Source organism: Erpetoichthys calabaricus, chromosome 6 (genome assembly GCF_900747795.2).
Source record: "Erpetoichthys calabaricus chromosome 6, fErpCal1.3, whole genome shotgun sequence".
Lineage (NCBI taxonomy): Eukaryota > Metazoa > Chordata > Cladistia > Polypteriformes > Polypteridae > Erpetoichthys > Erpetoichthys calabaricus.
Window position 1 is genome coordinate 143347234 of NC_041399.2, and position 15617 is coordinate 143362850.

A 15617-nucleotide genomic window follows, 5' to 3' on the forward strand; every position below is an offset into this window, starting at 1 on the left:
TCCACTTCACTCCCAGATAATCAATCAAGGCATGAGCTGGGAAAAGTTCACTCACGTTCTAAGTCGGTGGGGGGATGGAATAGCCGGCAGCTGGCAGCTTGTCTCTTATCAGCACATTTAGAGGACAAAGGATGCTGGCGGAGAGGTGTGAACGGATTTAAGAAGCGATTTAAGGTGGGCAGGATCTACGAGTTTTTTCGTAGGCTCTGGTAATTCTAGTGTTAATAATGTTGATAATATTAAAAAAGCCAAATCATTGGGGGAAAGCAGGAATTCATTTAATGCAAGAATGTTTTACTCATGGACAATTGTGTATAGCATCTTAAAGAGTAAGCAGCTCCAGTGATATAAAATTATTATAATGCATTTATCCAATGTGACTTACAACATGTGAGATATATTACATTTCTTTTGTTTTTCCAGTTGTAGCATAGGTGACTTACTCATGGTCACACAGTGTCAGTAGTAGGATTTGAACCAACAACCTCAAGGTTTGAGGTCCTTTGTACATAGCCTTAAACACTACATCTCACTGCCTGCCAATTATATTAGCCCTTGGTAAAACTCCAAATATTGTATACAAAAAAGTGTTTAGTTAGTTCCATAATGTTTCGGATAGGCCCAATCATGGCACTAAAACTGAGGCCCATTTTCTTATGAAATTTCCTGGGAGAACCTAGATAAAGCAGGTAGTTTTAAGTAAAATATGTTATCATTTTTCACTTGTTATGGTAGAGGTTGCTTCACAGCAAGATGAGAACACTTTTAAGAAGAATACTTTTTTTTTTTTTTTTTGTATCAGTATGCTGCTGCTGGAGTATGTGAATTTCCCCTTGGGATTAATAAAGTATCTATCTATCTATCTATCTATCTATCTATCTATCTATCTATCTATCTATCTATCTATCTATCTATCTATCTATCTATCTATCTATCTATCTATCTATCTATCTGATGTTACCAGTGTTAAATGAATTAGAAATATCAAAGATTATCAGTGCAGAGTGTTGTTGAAATTTAACATCTTATTAAAGAAGGAAACATCCTCTAACAGGACAATTCAGTAATCAGGCAGGAGAAAAGCTGTTTATTTTATCATTTAACTACTCCTCGACAAAATGCTTGGAGTGAGTATTCTTCAAAAGCAGTCTGTTACAGCATAGTCAGAATGATCAGAATGGTCAGAGAAACAAAGAATAGAGTTTCATTTTATAAACTGTTGAATTTACATACAGTGTCAATCAATGCTTTCATTTTACTCTGGTTGGTTAGTTGGTTTACACCCAAATGATTTATATAAAATAAAAGTCTATTATATTCTGGTTCTTCTTATACCTTTTGAGATGAGCCACCCTTGAAATTTCTGTACATATGACAACTGTCCATTCTTGTTTATATGACATCTGTTGTTTTCTTAGTCATCTCTTAGTCATCATTCAGTACATTTTGTATTTTACATGAACCTTTCTTCTGGTACATTACTTGACCATCTCAGTATTTTTCCTAAACCAATTCTTATATTTCAGTGTACATTTTGTTGTTCACTTGATCTTTATCTTGTTTCTGACATTTATTAACCCTTTATGCTGTCTCTTAAAGATGAATGCAATGTTACCCAAAAATTATTCTTCCACAAGAGAGACAAAATTCATCAGTATTAATGAAGAGGTAAGTTTCTGTTCTGACAGTGAGAACTTTCAGTTTTGCTATGAATTAAAAACTCATACAAGACAGATTAATGCCAATAGTCAACAAACAGACAAACAAGAAACTTTTGGACACAAAATTGAACAGAGTAACCAGATGAGAAACAACAAAGGGCTGGGGATCAATTTGGGTCCCAGTTTTATTGTGTTACTAAGATGTAAAGCAGTAGTAAGTACGTTTCTATGACTCAAACACTGCTACCATATCAATTGCTTTCTCTACGGTCATTAATGAGGCTTAGTGAGGATCCTGGTGGAAAAGAATTTGGTGTTACTGAGGTAGTCATGAGATTAAATTAAGCATCAAGAGCAAGATGTATCCCTTCCCTGTCCCTGGCCATTAATGATGTGAAATAATGAAGTAACTAATTGCTTTTGAAATATAATTGCATTCTAATACATGCAATATTTTAAGGAATACATTTGGTATTTTTTAAGTTGAAGTTATTTCTTCGTAATCATGGCATACATTAATTTGCCATAAAAATGTGTTATTAAGTGAAACATTTTTTAAAAATAGAAAAAAGTGTGCCTGTTTTTACAGTTTTAAATGGGGTATAAGTTTGAAAACAGAAGCCTTAAAACTATCTGAAAACATCCAATTTTAAAGCAGCAAAGTTTTCAGTTTCAGAAAATATGCTATACACATTTCTGGGGCATGCTTATACAGCGAAAGGAAACTGGAAGTAATACATTTCATCTCAGATTCTTGGCACTACTTTTCCTGAGGTAAACATACCTTCTTGTTCACTTGTCTGGTGATAGTAAGCATCCTCAGTGGAGTTTTCATGTAAATAAGGAAGTAACATTGCAAATGTATTCAAAACAGTGTAGCATGGTGAAAAATAGAGACAAATAATATTAGCACTAAATTATCTTTTCTTGGCAAACTGACTATTGTGCCAATAACCAGTGCCCATATTTATCAGGCATCTCAGAGAAGGAAAAACATGGGATCACTGTTTTGCCATGTGCAATCTCAGGATGCAGATCAATACTCAAGAAAAGTGTTGGCATGAAAACGGACATGTTTGGTAAGTTCTTTGCTTTCGTGTTTTAACTGGTGCCCCATAGATACCATTTTAAACTGCAAGAAACAGTACACTTTTTATTTTTTTAAGAACATAATTTACTGTGGCAAATGAATATATATCTTGTATATGTACTCAAAAAATTTTAGTGAGCATGTCTAGGAAATGAGACATAGGAAAAACATGCTAAGTTCATAGCACACAATCTCAATCTGCCCGATCACCAAACCCAAAAATCTTAGTTACAAAATTGTTGCCAAAAAACTGCCTGAGGAAAAAATAAATAAATCAAAATGTATACTAGTCTTTTATAGGTTTGTCTGCAGATTCTGCTCAATAAAAGCTATTGTGCCACCACAAGCAATATTTTAACTAAACAATATTGTAAAGTGCTGTTAAAAACCATGTATTAAATGTTTTTACAAAATATTTAATAAACAATAATTTGATAACTAACTCTTTGAATTAACTACAACATATAAAATGCACCAACTTTCAAATCAGGCAACTTAGTCCCTGAATGTAGATGAATGTTACCACATGTACATTTTCCAACTTGCCAAAATTTATAAAAAAATGCTTCACTTTAGAACACAATTTCATGCAGCATATATACAATTGTGAAGAAATTACTTTGACTTGAAAAGCATGAACTTATCCTTTAACTTATTCAGCAATAAGCTTGCAAATATTTTTTGGTAAATGCCTTCAGTACAAGATAAAGTAAACAAACAAAAATATTTAGTTGAAAGTAGGACAAATGTCACAAGTCTGTTGTAAATAAGGTGTATTGTTCTCAACACACAATAAGATCCTAAAATGTAACACAGCCCTAACAGGCTGCTGGAAAATGTAAAATCAGTCTTCTCATTGTTTTTTTTTTTTTTTTTTTTTTTAAGATGTCATATTTTTTGCAGGCATCCATTGACAGAGTAGTTGCAGTAATTCATGTTAACGTAGATGCATAACAGATTTTTTCCCCTAAAAAATATAACATCAAATTGTAGCAAGTACACTGTGTAGGGACCATAATATCTCCTCTTCTAATATCCAAACTTGAATGTGTAGGTTTAATAATGAAACAGAAATATGTCATTGTACACAAACAATTAAAACAAATCATAAAATGATTAAAGAGATAATGTAAGGCTTTGAAATAGAGTCCAGTGGTTGATTTAATACTGAGATCACAGTGATGGAGAAATTATATGTAATGGCAAATCACTCTAATCAGAAAACATTTAAGCCAAAAAGTCTACTTAATATTGGTGCCTTGAAGTACATCTGTAAATGAAATATTTTTTTCCTGCATTACTAACACACTCCACCTATTTTAATTAGATGGGGTGTGGGCCCACATATATCAATCTTACTATGATTATGATTTCATGCCTGGCTGTTCCTCTTAAAATTGACCAATTATTCAGTTATTATGTCGGACTCTGTGGCCTTACGGCTTGTATTAAACACAACAAGCAATTACTTTCCATCAAAAACTTAGCTTTTTAGATAACTTGTGGCATATAAGATCATATAAATTGGTTGTTGTTACTTATGCTTTGAACTTTCACAGATGAACGATGAACACGTGAGAGGCATTAAAGGATGTCCAAAGTGGTGATTCATTTGATTCCTTCCTAGACAAAAAAAAAATCAAACAAATTTATAAACACTCCTTGACTGGTTAAAAATGGCATGCTGGATTTGCCTATGAACAATAATTAAGAAAAACTACTAACCATAAAGTGAGGAATTTCAATTTAAATTTTACTCAACAGGACAGAATATGCAAAACTGACATTAAAATACCTCTTATTACAAAGTTTGTTGTATTTGCTTACTTTTTGTAAATTATGACTTTCACACACCACTATATACTGATTTCACACTTCATTATATAATATGCAGAAAATGCTCTTACTATGTATTGATTCAAGCTGTTTACATTGTTAAGAAAGTAATGCTTATAAACTCTACCACTCAGTAATGTTTAATGTTCTTTAAAATACATAGTATGTCATTTGCATAAACATGTTCTGTTCTCCCCAAAATACAAAACAAGAACATTTTAGCAAATTGGCACATTCAGCAATAAAGTGCACTGTTCATCGTCAGCTCTATGATCTGGTTACATCCGTAAACTAATGGTTCTTCAATTCGCTAACCATCCTTATCTTGTGTAGTACGTTGTTGAGTTTGTCTTAAGGCCATGTCGAATTACTCAACTATTTCAGAGATTTTCAGTCTTACCCTTCATTTACATAATTTTAGCGAGTCAGAGGCAGTTGGTGGCACACTTCCATTAAGCCAATTTTCTAATGTGACATGTCCCGCAACTCACCCAAATTAGTCTGTGAATTTGCTCTGACAATTGTCTCCAGTCATAGGGTCAGGCACTGTGTGCAGGACGGCTGACAACCAATGAATGCTCCTCTGGAAGTACACTGAATATAATAGAGTGATGTGGGGCTTTGGACCTCACAAATGTAAAAGAAGCCCCTCTGTCTGATGTCTCATGTTTTACATACCATCACAGAATGGAAAAAAGAAAAAAAAGGGCAGAAATTGCAGCTGCACTACTCATACCTGTTATCCATTTGTATAGCGCTGGCTCCGTCAACAGCACATTATTGACTGTGCTGTGAGAGTGAGTGTCGGTAAAGTAGACATGCCCAACCATTTTCAGTTTTTAAACTGACATGGTCCAGCGATGAGATCAGCAACTGCAGTAAGCATATACTTTATAACATACCACACGATTAGAAATTGCATAATGTCATAAGCACCTATATTTCAAAGGTTCATTCAAGTGTTTATTTTGTCTGTTGGCAATTTACAGTTAGAGCTTATGTAAATGTGAGTATCATGCTCAGGGGGTGTTATGTTGGTGATTGTTTCAGTGAACAATTATCTTTTTGTGGAATTCAGCATTTCTTGTTGAGCAAAATCTTGTAGTTTTCCAAAGGCATTCAGGTTTTTATTTGTCACACTATGAAGATGATTTAGGTGACCTTTCATACAGCCTCTTTTTGTGCTCCTGTTTCTTTCTTTTTTGCAAGTACTTTGCTCTACTAAATACAATAATTATTGTAATTGTTCCTACATTGGGTATATAATCACAGACAGTGGATAATCAACACTTGTGCTGGGACTTAGACTACTTCTGCTCCCCAGATAATAATTTCAAGTGACGAAGATTGAGACAATACTGGGTCACAGCTGTTAAAACAAACTGGAAGAGTAAGCACTAATTTTTTACAAAGAAACCTGTACTGACATGACAAGGCAGGTGCTACCAGTTATCTGGAAGCTTATGACAGCACAACATGACAAAATGACTGGACTTTCCATTGATGGTTTTGCCACCTACATATGTTTTGGCAAAGTTTCATTCTCTCTAGACCTGTTGACACTGCTAAATGAGGTTTACATATGCTGTGCTTAATAGCAGATGTTAGTAACACATTTGGCCAAAAATGATGACTATGATGTACATTTTTGGCTTGGCTAGACTTCTTGTTTATTAGAACATCATATTCATCTTTGGTTCTCTTGTAGTCCATAATTTCATCCATAATTGCAGTAGCAATTTCAAACTATTCATCCATCCTGTCTGTTTTCTCCTTAATATTTTCTTCAGTAGAGATAATGCTAATGTTATAAGTACCCTGAACAGAGCCATGTTCCCAAAGAAATTAGAAAAAAGGACCATTAAATGAAAAAATGACAGAAGAGCAGAGAAAATCATAGTCAGGATCAGGCAAGAGTCGAAAAATTTGAGAAACAAAAGGAATGGTTATTAAAGCAAAAACAATGTCTAAAATTCGGGCAACAACAACAGCAACAATATTTATTTATTTTTATAGTAAAGTTTCAAGCTGTCATGCATGGGTGCCTAAGGGACACCTCCACGGCTTTGTTACGGTAAGCAATTACCACCCTGGAACAAGAGGTGACATTGATGCATACAACTTCTTCCCTTTCACCCATTGCTCATAACTCAGAAGATAGCTAGCCTCGTCCCACTTTCTGCTCTAAGCAACCCCCCTTTCCGGGAGTAGGTGTATATATTCATTCAGAAAGGGTTCATGGCTTGAAACCCACATTACCAACAAGACAGAGCTCCATAGTTATTATAACCCAAGGAGAGTAACATTTTGGCAACAAAGCCCCTTTGATTTGTGCAAATGCATGCTCATTTGCTTTTCTTTTGTTCATTTCATAAAATGGGGAAATCTCCCAGCTGGTGCCCCAGCCATTGCTCTTGTGGTTGTCCCAAATTTGTGTCTGTCACAATGCAAACACTTAAAGAGAATGTAAAGGGGTAGGCACTCCAAAATATGATGAGGCAATGTTTTACTATCATCAGGAATTTCCTGAGCATGCAGTGATCTCTACAAAATATGTATTAAGGGATTGTGTATGTAATCACTAACTTCCACATGCACCCTTAATTAAATGTTATCCAGCCCTGGGAATTAATTTGGTCTCAATTTTTGTTACCATAAAAGCACTTGAGATTTTTAGCTTCTTCACACATGACATTTTTAGAGTATTAATTTAAACATTAGCTGTTCTTTTGCTGTAGTACAGTATTTTATTTTGTCATTATTTGTCTTTATATACTTCAACTTATCCTTGACCATTATCTTACTACTGCGATGGACGACTGGCATTTCAGTCTAGCCGGGACGTCCCTCAAATGAAGAAAACAGCCTTTACAGGACAATACATCCCCCAGGATGCTAGATGGCAGCTCCCCTGGATGGAAATGGTTCCTCGGACTTCCGCAGGGCAGTATGGGACATGGATTCCGGTTCTTCAGCCCTGTTGGGTGCCGTGGGTGCCGCCAGGGGGAGCTCACCAAGAACCAGGGGGATATTACGATGACGTCAACCCGGAAGTACTTCGGGGTCACAAAGACGGAAGCCCGCAGTACTTCCGGGACACTTGATGAAGGAAGATGTGGTGTTGACCTGAAGAAGAAATACTTCCGGGTCATGGACTTTAAAAGGACTGTGGGAAACCCCAGCAGACTGGGCCGAGTTGGGAGGAAGGGCGACTGAGCTGTTGCGAGTGGAGGATTGATTAGTGTGTTGATTATTATATTGATTTATTTGGGTATTGTGGAGTGGTGGTGCTTTGTTCACATTGATATTATAATAAATTCAAATAATTGGACTTTTACCTGGTGTCTGACGTGTGGTCTGAGAGTTCAAGGGGACGACAGCGGCCCCTATCTGTCACACTACTAAAATACTGAAAAAACCCTGCACCATCACATGAACTTCGGCATTTCCTGTAAAATTCTTGTCTATCTACCTTTAAACACTTTAATGTCTTTTTGACCTATTCCTTCATGCTGTAAGCCCTAATGGTAGATGCTGGGCATATGTCCTTTATATGCATTACACAGTTGCTTTTCATTTTGCATATTAATTTTTATCTCCTTATTCACCCACTGCTGATTTATCTTAAATTTCACATTTTTCTAATGAACTTGTCCTGCACTGTATGCAATAGACTTTTAAACCTATCCTGTTTGTCTTTGACTGTGTCCATACTTTAAAATTTGTCATTTTTAGACTTTGTTTCAGGTGCTCAGAACTTGCCTTAATGAATTAAACAGATTTAGTTTTTTATATACTGTATATGTTCTTCTAAAATGTGGTACAACTTATTTTAATTTTTTTAGTCTAATAGTTTGATGATCTCTACTTTTCCGATTGTTACAGGACATTTAATCTAGAAAGGCTTGTCTGTTATTAGTGCTGAAGTATACTGGATTAAAAGCAATCATTAATTAAATGTATGATCTCCTTTTTCTGTGCTGAAGTTTTTGTAGTGGTTTTGCAAGTTAAATTGACTATTATATTCTAATTCTACTACAATACTCCTGCCTAAACTTGCTTCTTGAGTTTATTAGTAAGTTTTGACAATGATGTTAAAGAGACCTCTATAAAACACTTCCAATGTCATTCCTCTATGCTTGCTGATTTCAATTAAAGTCCAAATATATTAGCTAAGGCATGGTTCATCATCACCTGTTTGTTTCAGATTCATAGTTACATTTTCTCTTAAGTAAATGACAGTCCCTCTTACATTTTTATGTAATCACTCCATAAAAGACAGAAACTAACATTATTAGCCTTGTCATACTGCCATGGAAAGTTGCACATAATTTCAATGGGTTCTGTTACACATGATAATACAACTTGTAAAGTGTTGAATAATGTGTTTTATCCATAATAATGACACATTCTAAACAAGTATGACAGGTCATATCATTTAGTGTTTTAAAGGGTTAAATTATTTATTGATTTTAGTAGTTATAGCGCGCAACCAGTGATTTAACCATCACTGAAAAGCAGTCTGTATGTGAGTCCCTGTGATTGTTTGCATTAGTTAATTACTGTGGAAGCACTGTCATCTGGGGTTGCTGAAGTATAAAATGGAAGGGGTAAGGAGAGAATAAAAAAGAAAAGATTAATCAAGAGAAGAATAGTTCTTGGGGTGTAGACCATTTCAAGAGTGGCCTTTTGAGGAGTACTGTGAATTTAGGTCTGCTGAATTACTTTTTAAAGTGTAGAGGAAACTGATGAAGAGTCACTGCAGAAAGTGGAAACAGTGTGTGAACAAAATCTGGAGTCTTGAGGATTTGGTGTGAAGAGGGCAGAGTTGGAGGAAACTACTGAGATCTTTGTAGGAGTGGTTGTGATAATCTCGTTCTGTCAAGTGAAGGGTTCTGCGGGTATTAATTGAGGTGACAGAAGGGATTTGTTCCAGTGTCCTGAAAAGGAAATGGAATACATCATGGGTGGTTTTTATATAGATAGTGTCCTCAAGAGTGCAAAACAAATACTGTTTTATTGGAATGTTATAGGAGGTTAATTAATTTTTTAATGCACTGTCATACTTTAAGTCTTTTAAGTCAGTGGGTAACTGATGTTATATATTATTTGAAATTGGAAAAAAATCAAATTCTCACTTAGAGGATATATTCAAAACTTTTTTAAGACTTGGCATGACCTAATCAATATTTTAGAATAAGCATTTATATTGGGGGAAAAGGCTCCTTTCTCTCTTTACTACTCTCAATTGTTTTACTCTGGCTGTTGGCCTTCCTCTCTTTCTCATGGATGTGGTTGTTTTGAATTTAGTTCTATAAGTTTTGACTTGATTGTATGGAATGTTATAAGTTTTTAATAAATCCAATAAAAATACAAAAAAAAAGAACTGCTTACTTTCAAAATTTACACGAAGCTGTTATGTTTTGCTTATATGTTTCATGGCACTTCCTTTTTTTCTGTCTCCCAATATAACTGATTAATTGCAGTCTGAATATTCAGTCAATCAGTTCCTACTGAACAGGGTCACAGAGGTGCTGGAGCCTATCTGAGCCAGAACAGGGCACAAGGCAGGAGCATACCCTGGACAGGGCTCCAGTCCATCACAGGGTGAACATACACAAACCCCAACCCCACACTAGGGCCAATTTATTACTGTCAATCCACCTAAGTTACAGTACATATCTTTGGTCTGTGGAAGGAAACCTGGAGGAAACCCAAACAGACACTGGGAGATTTTACATTTAGAAATATTGTAGATTAAACTTTAAAGAGCATTACTTTGCTAAATGTACTTTTTCTAATATAATGTAAATGTAAAATTCCAAATGTATTAATTTTTTTAACACTATAAACAATAAACATTACTTTTAAATGACCATCTGCCTCCTTACTGTCCAGAAAAAAAGTTGTATCCTTTTCCTGAACTTTAATATTGCATCAAAATGTTTTAAAAACTGACAACTCTATTCACTAAATGGATATGACGACACCTATACCTCTGTAGAGACATGTGTATTTCATTTTTTATTCATTTCAGACCATGACCATTTTGGACGTAAAAGGTCTTAATGCTGTTCTTGCAATATAAACATTACAAAACATTGGCTGCAGCATTCAATTTTAAAATGTTTACATGTTGTAAAACCAGTCTTTTATCAAGAAGATAAACCAACTTTCAAAAATGGAGTTTATTTTAAACTCATAACCAAAACACGCTTCATCTTTCAAGTCATGTTCAGACCAGAATGTGCTTGCTGCAAGTTATTACAACGGTATTTTGAGCCAAAATATAAATACAATTCCTGCTGTTTAACTTTAGCTGACTTCTATCTACTTGTGCAAAATTAGATTTCAATATGTTCTCATGCATGATGAAGCCAAAATATCTGCATTACCTGTAATACGTATCCCATGGAGAAGAAAAACAGCACAATGATTAGTGTTCTGCCTCACAACTCCAGGGGCTAGGATTCATTTGCCATTCCAGTTAGTGTCTGTCTGTACTCTGGACAATTTCCTTGTGTTTGTGTGGATTTTTCTTTTGGTTTTCTGATCGTCTGCCACAATCTCATTAATATGCATTTCAGGCTAATCTGTGCGAGTACTTTGCTTGATGTCTGAGGATGCCCTTTGACACAGTATCTAGGGTTAGTTCCTATTGTGGGTTAGACACTGCTGTGATAGGTTCTGGCCCCCTGTGATTCTATAGAGGAAGCATTAAGTTCATAAAATCAATTGAAGGGCATACAGTATTTGCTGCTTCTCTTTGCAACAAAGACACATGATTAGAATTTTTATAACTCTTATTTCATTCCTTTGTAAATGATAATGATCATATCTGCATTGTCCAAGAATACAGTTATGTTACATGCCGTGAGGTTTAAGACCTTGTTAAGTCTGTGATTGACTGCATTTTGACCCATTACAGGTTATTTCTATCTTACCTAATCATATAATTATGATATATGACTGAATGACCTACACTTTGATTCTGTTTTGCAGCACTTTCTATTTTACAGTAGACCAGAATGTAAAATAAAAAAAAATACTTTTAATTGCTTAATATTGAGTTGTCATATTGTTTGTTTTAATAGTAATGAGCATTATTACATGTGAATGGGAATGGCAACTTGAAAGAATACACAGTTTTAACTGTACATCTTTTATATTTGTTATTCAGTTTATATTAACTTGCAACATGAACATGGTACAAAGAAAAGCATTACAGTAAAAAAATGTTATTTTATGTATAGTATAACAAAGAACTTTAATAAAAGTGTCTGACTTGTAACTCCCCAAAGAGGAATCTTCTCTGAAATTAATTTATGAATGTCCCTTTTAGAAGTTATATACTATCTAGCAGTCATGCCCAGCATGATCCAGATGAAGTCATGTGAACATCGTGGAACTTGTTACCAATCCTATTATGTACTTATGCTTTATTTTTATAACTAGCCACTTTACCTAATAGAATAAACTTAAAACAATTTGTTATGTCTTGGCCAACGTGTACCTTTCCTCTGTAACTTTGTATGTCTGAACCCCTCTTGACCGTGCTCCCTCTCTTAAGCTTGTTCCTGTAAATCCTGTTTCTCAAGCTCTGTCTTATCAGGGTGCCTTACTCGCCTTCTGTCCACTTTTATACTTCCTGTCTTTGAAGACGACTTTCAGGATAGATTTACCTGATTTATATAGAATAATTTCTCAGCTGAGTCCCTCCACTTGCGTCCTTGACCTAATACCAACAAGTGTTTTTCAAAGAAGTATCTGGTGTGCTAATTGATAGTGTTCTTGACATAGCATATTCATCATTAGATACAGTGGTCTTCCCAGACTGTCTTAAGACTGTTGTTGTTAAACCCCTGCTCAAGAAAAATAATCTTGATTCCTCTGTTTTTGAAAATGTTAGACCTACGAGGTGTGACCCAAAAATAACCGGAAATAAATAAATAACCTAACCATAACAAAATTCCGGTTATTTTTGGGTCCCCCCTCATATTTCTAACTTGCCTTTTTTAAGTAAAACCTAGAAAAGGCAGTCATTACGCAGCTAAATGATCACTTGAATAAGCATTCTACTCTTGACAAGTTTCAATCAGGTTTTGGAACAAATGACAGTACAGAAACTGCTCTTGTTAAAGTAGTAAATGACTTGCTGGTAAATGCATACAGAGGACTGCTTATCTGTTCTCATCCTCTTAGATCTGAGTGCCGCATTTGATATCATTGATCACAATATTCTTATAAATCACCTTAGCCAGTGGGTGGGCCTCTCTGGCAGTGCCTTAAATTTGTTTGAGTGTTACGTAACAGGTAGAATATTCTTTGTTAGTTGTGGTAATTATACTTCAAAGACACATGATATTCTATATGGTGTTCCACAAGGATCTACGTATTTAGGTCCACTGCTCTTTTTGATCTCCATGCTTCCATTAGGTCAGATTATCTCGGGGCATAACATGAGCTACCACAGCTATGCACGATGACACAATAGTGCCTGATGATCCCGATTCTCTTGTCTCACTGACACAATGTCTTACTTGTGTTTCTAACTGGAGTAGTAATTTTCTCAAACTAAATAAGGAGAAAACAGAAATCTTAGTGATTGGCAAAATGGATATAATGAGGGTATTAGAAATAAACTTAATCCATTAGGCTTAAAAGTTAAGACAGATGTGAAGGATTTAGGGGTAATTATTGAATCTGACCTAAATTTTAAATCACATATCAATCAGATGACTAGGACATCATTTTTTCATTTAAGAAATATAGCAAATGGTAGTTCGCTTCTAACTTTGCAAGATGCTGAAAATTTAGTTCACGCTTTTGTTTTTAGTCCACTAGATTACTGCAACAAACTCTTCTCAGGACTAACCAAAAAAGACATCAATCGATTGCAACTAGTGCTGAATGCAGCTGCCAGAATCTAAGCTAGGAAAAGAAAATCTAAGCACATCTGTCCAGTTTTGATGTCACTACAATGGTTAGCTGTGCCTTTTAGGATTGACTTTAAAATACTGCTTAATGTTTACAAAGCCTTAAATAATCTCGCTCCATCCTATGTCTCGAAATTCCTCTCACCTTACACTTCAAATCGTACCCTTAGATCTTCAAGTGAGTGTCTGCATATAATTCCAAGTGCTAAACTTAAAGGAAGTGGTAAGGCAGACTTCTGCTGTTATGCACCTACAATTTGGAATAGCTTACCAATAGGAATTTGCCAGGCTAATACAGTGGAGCACTTTAAAAAACTGGTAAAAACCCATTATTTTAACATGGCTTTCGTATAGCTTCATTTTAGTGTAACCCTGATATTCTGTATATGCATTTAATTATAGTTTTTCTCATAGCTCCACAATCCGTACTAACCCCACTTTCTCTGCTGTTCTTTTTCCAGTTTTCTGTGGTAGCAATCTGCGCTACCACCACCTGATCAAGGCACGATGCAGTCCCTACACTGATGGATTGAAGGCCAAATGTCCATATGACCATCATCATCTAATTCTTCCATGTGAAGGCTGAAAACAATGAGGACTGTTTTAGATCATTTATTTTAGGTAGAATGCCAAGTGGGGGCTGAATGGTTCCGTGGCTTCCAAACCCCTGCAGCTTTTGGTTTTTTTTTTCCAGCCCTCTGGAGTTTTTTTTTTTTTTTGTTTTTTCTGTCCTCCTGGCCATCAAACCTTACTTAATTCTTTGTTACCAAGTACTGCCTGATCTTATTTTTATTTATTTCTTTTTTCTTTCTTCATCTTGTAAAGCACTTTGAGCTACATCATGAAAATGTGCTATATAAATAAATGTCGTTGTTGTTGTTGTTACCTCCCAGTATTACACTAAATACACTGCATAGCATTACTATTTTATTAATTTTATCAATTACATTCCAATGAAATGGGCAGAGAACAAGCAAATTCAGTCAGTGCTAGTTATAAATTTATGTTCCATTTCAAATCAAAGCAATATCAGTACCCCTCTTCTATCCATCTCCAAGACGTGTGTAAGGAAAAAGCCAGTATACATCAGTCTCCACTATTTGATAAGACAACAAAGGGCAGCCCAATTGCTTACTATAATATTTGTAGAAAATCACAAAATTCCTGTCAAATCGTAAAAACGAATATTTTCCCATTGTTCTTAAAATTGTCCCACTGAATTATGAATTATGCAATATGGTGCGAGTGTGGAGCATTCCCAAAATTATGAACTACTAAAACAGGTGCTTGACATCATCATTCACATTTTGAATATTGTTCTAAGCATTATGTATTTTTGATCATTTTAATCAATGTTCATTTTTTAATTCAGTGACATCATGCTTTGCAGAAAACAATGTTATGTATCTAGTGGAAAGAAGGTTTCCATTCATTACCTAAAATTCTAATTATAATGTCCCATTCCCAACATTGCCTTATCATCTATGGGTGGACTGAGATAAGCTGGTAAATTCTAGAAATACTGCCTATAACCTTATCAACACTGGATCGCATGCTTTCATGATACTGATAAAATATCAAAAAAGTGGGGTAGATTTATTTAGAAGTTGTGTAGACTTCAATATTATAAAAGTAGTGTGATACTTGAAAATTGTGTATGATTGTATCTAAAACATAATTGTTCAAAAGTGCAAACTTGTCAATATTAAGGTTTCTAAAGGCCTGAATACCAAGTAACATATAAGGCAAAATCATTGTATTGGTTAAAGGTGGCTTGAATATCATTACTGTGCAATGTGTCAATTTACAACAGCATCTCAGCTCTAAAATGCTTCTTATTCTGGGATCATATTTTGACTCCATATTGTATCACTGGATTTTTGGTAAACTGGCGATAATTAGTAAATGGTGGAGGTAATTACATCTTTGTAATCCTCAAAGTACATGGGAAAGTTAAACAAAGGTGAGAATTCAGGAGCAGCAAACCCAATGATTGCTTTTCATTTATCAACTTCTTTGAAATATGTATTCTTGAACACTTCATGTAAAGATCAACAGTGAAAAACAGCTGAATTGACAGATAAGCCATAAAGG